We start from the raw sequence: 7,252 nt of genomic DNA on the forward strand, positions 1-7,252 counted from the left end.
CGACCCCCGGCCGCTTCTTCATCTCAGGAATCCTTCGGACCACGGACCTCAGCCCCTGCTCGGCCGGTCCGCCCAGCGTGGGCGCCCGTGTGTACGGCCCGAGCCAGAGCGGGAAGGGTCCCACCTCCGCCTGCTGGGGGCCTGGGTGGGAAGGGAGGACAGAGTGGGCGGAGGTCTCTTCCCCTGGGGTCCCTGGGTGGGGGCCTCTGGCTCAGAGTTTGGGACTAAGGAGGCCTCTGTCGTTTTAAAGACTCTTGTTTACAGTTTTGTATGGAACGTGGCACTGCTCTGCCTGTTTGATGTGTCCAGTCTCTTGATAGCTGCGGAGGGGCGCCTGAGGGGCGGGGTGTGAGCGAGTGACGGTGGGCGGCTGGGCCGGTCCACTTCTGTCCTGTCCTGGTCTCTCTGAGCAGTCAGACGGGGACGGCAGGGAGGACCCGTGGGAGAGTGGGTCTGAGGGGCCCTAGGGTCCCGCTCCCTCCCCCGACGGTCTGTTTTGGGTTCCTGCCTCTTCCCGGAGGAGCCCCTTGCTGGCCCTTGGGTCTCCGCCTAGCGATGGGGCCGTTGCTGTGGGGTTGCCTTGGCTGTGAGGCCCCGTGTCCCGGTGTCAGAGGCGGGAACTTGGCGCACTCCCAGGGCAGAGAAGACGGCTCTGGGCTCACGGAGCCCCAGGCTCACCCGTCCTCCTGGGCGTCAGCGCTGGTCCGCGCCTCCTACCTCTGCCTCCACTGGCCTCCACGGCCCTGCGGCGCCAGGCACACTGGTCCTGACTTGGTTTAATGGGCCATGTGCCCTGCCCCCCGACTTTGAGGGCCTCCGAATGAGGCCCAGGCCGGCACCCACCGTTCTCATGACCGGGGCTGTTGTCTGGCTCGTGGCCCGAGGTGTCTGCCCTCTGGGTTTGCCTTGGGAACAAGATGGGGACGTCCCAGCCTGCCCTTCCCTGGCTTCCTGAGGTGGTCTGTGATGGCCAGAAGTGACAGCAGCGCCACCCAGCTGCTCCCCGTCTGTCATCACCTCACTCATCAGCTCACAGCTCCTGTCATCTCAAAAACAGCTTCCCAATTCGGGAAGGAGAGGGCGGGGACTCCTCCTTGCGGCTTCCCCTGTTGGTAGGGAAGTCCCTCTCAGAAGCCCCCCGCGTGGGCCCCTGAGGGGCCCTGGGCCAGAACTGGTTCCGTGACGGCCGTGTTCTGAGGGCCGGCCTTGGGGGTGGGGTACTTGCCTCGCTGGGTCTGGGGTCTGACAGCCCGGGATGCCAGTGGAAGACGAGGCCCCTGGGTTTGAGGCCGAGGACCTTGCCCTCTTCCCCAGAGTGAGGGGCCTCCGCGTCCCCCTTCCTCCTCCTGGAGTGGGGGCTCAGACGCACCTCACCTGCTGTGGTGGCACCAGGCAGAGTCTGCCCCTGCACGACGCAGCTCGGTCCCTCAAGACGAAAACACATTCGAACTCCTGACCCGTCTTCTTCCGTTCCAAAGCACGTTCACTTTTTCTGTAGGAAAATAGCTTCATCATAGTAAAAACCCAACTTGGCAAAATCGAACTCCCTCATATTAGGTTAATAGCTAAACTTCACATTATCCGATTCATTTTTTTTTTTTTTTTTTTGCGGTACGCGGGCCTCTCACTGTTGTGGCTTCTCCCGTTGCGGAGCACAGGCTCCGGACGCGCAGGCTCAGCGGCCACGGCTCACGGGCCCAGCCGCTCCGCGGCATGCGGGATCTTCCCGGACCGGGGCACGAACCCGCGTCCCCTGCATCGGCAGGTGGACTCCCAACCACGGCACCACCAGGGAAGCCCTATCCGATTCATTTTGTCCAGTAACGTGGTGGAGACCCAGTTAGTGATAAGCCCAGGACAGAAGCCACCACCGTCATCGCCCCTGTTAGGATGGCTGCCACGTCGTCTGCTCTCTGGGGACCCTTTTGCCGATGGCCCAGGTGGAGGAGGGATGGGACACTGCAGTGTTGCACGGCCTCTCGTGGCTGAAGCGTGAGTGGCTTAATCTGTGGCAAAAACAAGGTAACTGCCAGTTCACTGGAGAAAGACCAAGGAGAAGACCCCGCAGTCAGAGGGTCTGAGGCTGGGCGCTGCCCGAGGGCTTCAGACTGGCGGTGGGCGCTCACGTGTGTCAGCTGCGTCAGTATGCAGGGCGCCCGGGGCGGACTTCTCCCAGGGAGACAGCTGGAGGTGGGGTCGCACCAGGGGGCTGAGAGCAGAACGGCAGCGGTTCGGAGCGGGTGTGTTGGTCAGGGTTCTGTGGAGAGACAGAGCCAGTGGGAGAGATACGGAACAGAAGAGACCCTTTATGAGGGGTTGGCTCACGCAACCGTGGAGGCCGAGCGGGCCCATGACCTGCCAGCTGCGGGCTGGGGACCAGGAGGACGGCGCTGTCGTTCAGTCTGAGTCTGAAGGTCCACGGAGCAGGAGTGTGGATGTCTGAGGGCAGGAGAAGATGGATGTCCCAGCTCAGGCAGGGGCGAACCCACCTCCCGTCCCCCCCTCCCCGCTCCTCTCTCCAGGCCTCCAGGATTGGGTGAGGACCGCTGCACGGGGAAGGCCATCTGCTTACACCCTCACCGACACACCCAGAAATAGCCTCACATGCTGCCTGGGCTCTTGTGGCCCAGCCCGCTCGACACGTCAAATTAAGTGTCACAGGTGGGGGCGAGGCTTGGACAGCCGAGGGGTGGGGGGAATGGCAGAGAGGGGGCTGGGGGGATGGGGAGGGAGGTCAAGACAGGTGAGGAAGACGCCTGCTGGGTTTGCAGGCAGGGCATTGCCGTGGACGCCCAGTTGCTGCCCCGTGGCTGCCCCGTGGCCACTCCTTCATGGTGACCAGACCAGAATTTGCTTGGGGGTCGACCTGTGCCTATTAGCCCAGTGGAATCGACTCCTTCTTCACTGGTGCTGGGTCACGGAGGAAGGCCTGCTGACCTGACTGTGGACTCGTCTGTGTCCCCCCAGGGAGGCACGAAACTGGAGAGGAGGGTGGTTAGATGACATGGATGTTCGTGTCACTCCCACGTGAGTCTGGAAGGTTGTCCAGGCTGCTGGTCCATCCCAGCCCATCGGGGACCCACGTCCCTCCCATCTCCCGCCTCCTCTGTGAGCTCTGATGCTCCGTCCAGGTTCTCAGCCGAGGCACAGACAGGGCGCTGAAGACCTCGAAAGGGGACGCTTGTAGGATCTCTTTGCGTGGTTCTCAGAAGCTGGCACAAGACACCTGGCTCACACCCCACTGTCCTGAATTTGGACATGTGGGTCCACAGGGAAAGGGTGCCCGGGTGTCCAGATGAAATTCTTCTGTGAAGGAACGGGGGCCACTTATATCTCCAAAAGAGCAGCAGCACCTTTGAACTTTACTAGGTTTTTTCAGTATTTTTTCCCTCTAAGGTATCTGTCCTCACTAGCGGAGTACGAGTGTTGCGGCTTCTCCACCCCTGACGCAGGTGGTAGCGTTAGTCTCGCCCACGTGATGGGGCTGGGATAGCGAGTTACCTTCACGTTTCCTTGATTATTCACGAGGTTTATCATCTTCTCACATCTCTGTGGAGCATTCGTGGTCCCTCTTCCGTGAATTTTGCATATTCTGTTTTTCTATCCGATTGTCTTTCTCTTATTAGTTCGGAGGCATCCTGTGTAGCTTCTGGTCACAGTCTTCTTTTTTTGGCCACACTGTGTGGCCTGTGGGATCTCCTCTGACCAGAGATCGAACCCTGGAAGCGCAGAGTCTTAACCAATGGACTACCAGGGAAGACCCACAGTCTTCTTTTTAAATGGACAACAAGTGCAGAGAATTGGAGGGATCGTCACCTTCGGTTCATGATATGCTCCCTTCACTGGTCCACGCTGGATGTCGTTATTTACACAGTCAGTTCTTTAATCTGTTACTTTAAATCATGGAGGCACCTGCAAACCCACCACCCAAACCGAAGCTGAAATCTCGACAATGACTGCGTTTCACCGAGGGCCCCCACCTGTCCCTGCCGCGTTCACGGGAGGCACCTTCACCCTGAGACCTGGGAGCGCCTTTCCTTTGTTTCCATTTTGTGCAGATTTATCAAATCGATGTGCATTTCTGAATGCATATTTTGGTTTCAGTTGTTTTTAATGTTATGGAAAGGGTGTCATGCTATATATATTCTTCTTTGGAGATACGTTTCCCTCCATGTTTTACTAAGATTTATCCATACTTTCGCGTGTCTGGTAATTCATTCTGTGCCAGTGAAGGACCCTTATGTGAATGTTCCACGCTGTCCCATCCCGTCCCCATCGATGGATATTTGGATTTTCCAGGTTACTGCCACCGTGAGCCGTGCTGCTGTGACTGCTCCTGTGTGTGCATCTCTCATATGTGCAAAGGAGTTTCCCTGGGGTATGTACTAAGGAATAAAACTGCTGGGACACAGGTAAGGGGCTGTAAACCTTCTCCAGGTGATGCCACACGGCTTTCCAACAGGGCTGAGTCGAGTAAGCCCTGCAGCATCTCCCACGCTTGGTGCTTTTGCATCCAGCGTGGCTGTTAACGTTTTCACATCAGCCTGATCCCTGCTGCTTTGTCTGCGATCTTTGCTTTTTCTCTGCAAGTTTGTAGAGTTGGTCTTTGATAGTCTTGAATCCCCTGCGACGTGTCCAAGTGTGGAGTCCTGCATCTCACCCTCATCTTCCTAAGTCCTGGGGACCGAGGGGAGGTGTCAGGTTTGGGAAAGCCATTGCCACTAACTCTGCTGGCTGAAGCATCTGTTGGTTTTGGGCGTAGATGGTTTGTTGGAACCTCACAGGCAATTGTGTCACTTTGCTGTACTTCTGTCACCTTTGCCGTGCACATTTTCATGCTAACTTGGTAACAGGTTTGGTTTTCCCGGTTCCTTTGTTACCGTGTTTCTCTTTATCACTAGTCATCCTTTTTGACTTAGTTCCATTCTGCCTGATAGAATTGTGCCACCAGCTTTGCTTTGGTTTGTGTTTTCATGGTGTATGTTTTCCCACCCTTTATTCTCAAACCCTCTGCTGTGGACTGAATGTCTGTGTCCCACCCCCTCCCCCCACCAACCGCCCAAATCCACTTGTTGAAGCCCTGCCCCAGCGGGATTGTATTTGGAGGTGGGACCGTTGGGAGTTGATTAAGGTTAGAAGAGGTCATGAGGGTGGGGGTCCTATGATGGGATTAGTGCCCTGATAAGAGGGAGGGACCATGGCTCTCCCCACCACGTGAGGACACAGCGGCCGTCTGCAAGCCAGGAAGAGGGTCCTCGTCAGGACCTGGCCGCGCTGGCACCTTGATCTGGGACTTGCAGCCTCCAGGACTGGGAGACATAAATGTCTGCTGTTTGAAGCCCCCAGTCTGTGGTGCTTTGTTATAGTGACCCCGAGCTGACTAAGACACTCGGCACAGTCTTGTTTCAAAAGTGGACTTTGTTGTTTACGTGCTATGTGGAAATCTCTGCTTGAAAAGATGAGCTTAATCCATATTCATTTACTGTGAATTCTGTTATATTTGGACCTCTTTCTACCATCTCATTTTATGTGTTTGTCATCTTTTTTTTTTTTCCTTAAGCCCTCTCTCCTCTCCATCCCCGGTCTTTTGGATCAGTCACATTTTCCACCATACTTTTTATCCTCTGCAGGTTTGGCAAGTAGAATTAAAAAAAAATTCTTCTGTAATTGACCATTGAATGTTTTTTAAGGGTAGTACATTTTATTCACTGACTTTAAAATTGTGGTAAAATATACATAACATAAAATTGACCATTGTCGACCTCTTTTAGGTGAACAGCTTGGTGGCATTAAGTACACTCGTATGGTTGTGAGACCACCAACACCTTCCATCCCAGAACTGTTCTCACCTTGTAAAACTGAAACTCTCTCCCCGTTAAACAGTCCCTCCCACCCCCTCCGCCAGCCCCGGGCCCCCACCATCCTTTCTGTTTCTGTGAATTTGACCCTGCTAGGGAACTCGTATGGGTGGAATCACACGGGATTTGTCCTTTTGTGACTGGTTTGTTTCATTCAATGCCCTCCAGGTTCATCCACGTTGAGGCCTGTGTCAGGATCTCCATCCTTTTTAAGGCTGAGTAATATTCCATCTTATTAATGGACATGGCACTATAGAAAGTTCTGTGCACTTAACTTGAAATTTTTCTTTCTTTTTTAAAAAATGTGTTACTGGAGTAGAGTTGATTTACAATGTTGTGTTAGTTTCAGGTGTACAGCAAGGTGATTCATACATATGTATATCTCCATTCTTTTTCAGATTCTTTTCCCACCTAGGTTATTACGGAATATTGAGTAGAGTCCCCCGTGCTGTACAGCAGGTCCTTAGTTATCTGTTTTATACAGAAGAGTGTGTTTATGTCCATCCCAATCTCCTAATTTATCACTTCCCCCACGCTTCCCCTTTGGTAACCGTAGTTTGATTTTGAGGTCTGTGAGTCTGTTTCTGTTTTGTAAATAAGTTCATTTTTATTAGATTGTACATGTAAGCGCTATCATTTGCTATTTCTGTCTCTCTGTCTGACTTGCTTCACTCAGTTTGAGCATCTCCAGGTCCATCCATGTCGCTGCAAATGGCACTGCTTTGTTCTTTTTTATGGCTGAGTGATACTCCATCATACGAACAGACTGAGCACTATTGCATGTTCTGTGCACTTAACTTGAACTTGTTCTAACAGGTTTACAGTGAGTGTCTCCGTCCTTCCCTGTGGAGCATCAACATGTTAGCCTCTAATTCCCCTTGGACCCCTCTCCCCTCGACTACTTGTTGTCTAGACTTTGGGTTTACTTTTTTATTTTATTTTTTTTTCTGCAGTACGCGGGCCTCTCACTGCAGTGGCCTCTCCCGTCGCGGAGCACAGGCTCCGGACGTGCAGGCTCAGCGGCCACGGCTCACGGGCCCAGCCGCTCTGCGGCATGTGGGATCCTCCCGGACCGGGGCACGAACCTGTGTCCCCTGCATCGGCAGGCGGACTCCCAACCACGGCGCCACCAGGGAAGCCCCGGGTTTACTTTTAAAATGCAAAATGCCGTGTTCTTTCACTGTGAGTTGCTAATTAATTTTATCCACCGGGTCCACCTGGCCTCCTGAGGAAGAACGTTCTGAGGTTCCTCCCCGGGCTGCCAGCCATCCTGGGGCCACATCCCCACGCCGGCCGAGCATCCCTGCTGGAAAGAAGGCCCCTTCTTCACACTTCTCCTCCTGCTGGAATGTGCGCGTGGTGGCGGGTTGGAGAGCCGTGGGGTCCCTGCACCC

The sequence above is a fragment of the Neophocaena asiaeorientalis genome, unplaced genomic scaffold, assembly GCF_003031525.2.
Source record: "Neophocaena asiaeorientalis asiaeorientalis breed wild unplaced genomic scaffold, Neophocaena_asiaeorientalis_V1.1 scaffold476, whole genome shotgun sequence".
In the NCBI taxonomy this organism is placed as follows: Eukaryota; Metazoa; Chordata; class Mammalia; order Artiodactyla; family Phocoenidae; genus Neophocaena; species Neophocaena asiaeorientalis.